This window comes from Eptatretus burgeri, chromosome 6 (assembly GCF_056783735.1).
Source record: "Eptatretus burgeri isolate ZD-2024b chromosome 6, Ebu_testis_v1, whole genome shotgun sequence".
Lineage (NCBI taxonomy): Eukaryota > Metazoa > Chordata > Myxini > Myxiniformes > Myxinidae > Eptatretus > Eptatretus burgeri.
This window is the reverse complement of record NC_140966.1, coordinates 98,510,373-98,512,872: the sequence shown is the minus strand read 5'-3', so window position 1 is coordinate 98,512,872 and position 2,500 is coordinate 98,510,373. Positions and strand designations below refer to the sequence as shown.

Genomic DNA, 2,500 nt, shown 5'->3' with positions numbered 1-2,500 from the left:
AAATTTTTCCATTGCACGGTTTCCGAGATACAGATGTCCAAAGTTTATCGCTTTTTTCAAGATGGCGACCGTACCACGTGACCAATGACGTCATAATTATAACGTGATTGTGCTATCAAAAAAGATACACACTATGGTGAAAATTTCCTGTCGATCGGACTTAGTATTCCAGAGAAAATGATTTTTAAAGCGAAAAAGGGTGCAAAATGCCGGCGGAAAAATAATAATAATAAAAATAATAACTAGAACTGCCACTTTATAACTGCTGGCAGTGATGACCGGGTACCCAGTCCGTCCGCCTTTGATACAACATGGGACTTTCTGCAGATGACAGTCACAAAGTTTCGCATTGAAAGGATAAGCGGTGCCAGAGAAAACATTATTTAATAGTGATACAAACACAGGCCTGCTTCGAGAGGGCGCGGAACAGACGAGTTATGAACCGGGCAGCACAAAGCGTTCAATTTCGTTATTACTGGCTTCCAGATTCAAATAATTAAATAATTCTGGCTCCCAAACAGCGTGACCGATCAGGTTGAAATTTTAAACTTTTGTTTTGCATGTCACCTGAATTATAAATGTGAAGTTTCGCATATATAGAAGCAGCGGTTCCAGAGTAAACATTAATTAATATTTATCCTTCAATCCAAGATGGCGGCCAAACCATGTGACTTGTGATGTCATAATTTGCAACACGTTTGCAAACACGATGGTGGATGATAACTGCAAATTTTCGCTTCTCCAGGTTAAGCAGTTCCAGAGAAAACATTATTTAATATTTTTCTTAAAACCAACATGGCTGCCAAACCCTGGGCCCGATCCCGTTGAAATTTCAAATCCTCATTCCGCATGAGCGTTCCACCATAAACTTGATGTTTCACATTTATTGATGCAGTAGTTCACGAGTAAACATTAATTAATATTTTTCCTTCAATCCAATATGGCTGCCAAACGTTGCGTCGTACCTCAAAAGGGGGTGAGAACTTTTTATTCGTCATGGAGAGGCGGTCATAGTGGTCGAGTTTCGCCTGGATCTGTTCAGCCGTTTCAGGGAAAAAGACGTTTGAAGATATTGTTTTTCAATCCAAGATGGCTGACGAACCATGTGACCTATGACATCAGAAATTTATATTCTGCTTCCAACTGGGTATTGGAACACGTTTGTAAAGTTTCGTGTTAATCGGTAAAGGTGCGTTTTTCTATCCAAGATGGCCGCCAAACCATGTGACGTGTGATGTCATAATTTTTACCATGCGTGCATACACGATGGTAGATGATAATTACAAATTTTCGATTCGTTTGGTTCAGCAGTTCCAGAGAAAACATTATTTAATATTTTTCTTAAATCCAAGATGGCGGCCAAACCGTGTAACGTATCAATTCGAAATTAACAAACTTATATCGCCTACGTGTCCCGAATATAGTTCTGAAATCTTCCCTTCATCTGACCAGCGCTTCTGGAGAAGAAGATGTTTGAAGGTTTTAGGGTTTTTTCAAGATGGCCGCCGAACCATGTGACCGATCAAGAACAAATTAACAAACTTGAGAAAGGACCTCATGGGGAATATATGTGTGAAGTTTCGTCTTCATCTGTCTTGCCCTTCTGGAGAAGAAGATTTTTAAAATTTATTCATTTTCAATCCAAGATGGCTGCCGAACCTTGCGAACTATGATATCATAAATTTAAATTCTGCTTTCCATCGACGACCCGAACAAGTGTGTAAAGTTTCGTGTAAATCGGATAAAGTCGATTTTTCTATCCAAGATGGCCGCCAAACCATGTGACTTCTGAGGTAAAAATTTTTTACCATGTATGCAGACTTGAGGGAGGAAGGCAATTGCAAATTTTCGCTTCGATGGCTTATGAAATACCAGAGAAAACATTATTTAATATTTTTCTTAAATCCAACATGGCGGCCAAACCATGTGACCTATCACTTAGAAATTAACAAACTTGCATCGCATACATGTCCCGAATATACTTGTGAAATCTCGCCTTCATGGGACCAGCGCTTCTGGAGAAGAAGATGTTTGAAGGTTTTAGGGTTTTTTCAAGATGGCCGCCAAACCATGTGACGTATCAACAACAAATTAACAAACTTGAAAGAGGACATCAGGGGGAATGTACTTGTAAAGTTTCGCCTTAATCTGTCCAGCCTTTCTGGAGAAGAAGATTTTTTTAAAAAAACACTAAAAAACAAGATGGCGGCCGAATTACGTCATCGATGACGTCAAGAAAAACATTTTCGTCAGTGATTTTAGGCGTAGATGATGCTCAGAATTTTTCAGATTTTTCCTATATGGCGTTCTACTTGACGAATTTTCACCGGTATATCGCTTCACCTATGACGTCACGAAAAATCACACGTGTTCCCCATAGGGAGCTTAGTAAAATGTATCAAACGAAAAAATTTTCCATTGCAGGGTTTCTGAGATACAGAGGTCCAAAGTTTATCGTTTTTTTCAAGATGGCGCCCGCACCACATGACCAATGACGTCA

At 39.4% G+C, this 2,500-nt stretch overlaps 1 protein-coding gene across 2 annotated transcripts in view; it reads right to left on the bottom strand.

The window, feature by feature from the left end:
* The window catches only part of LOC147025436 (uncharacterized), a 139,108-nt gene that overhangs the window by 44,327 nt on the left and 92,281 nt on the right, over positions 1-2,500 (bottom strand). The window lies entirely within an intron of this gene.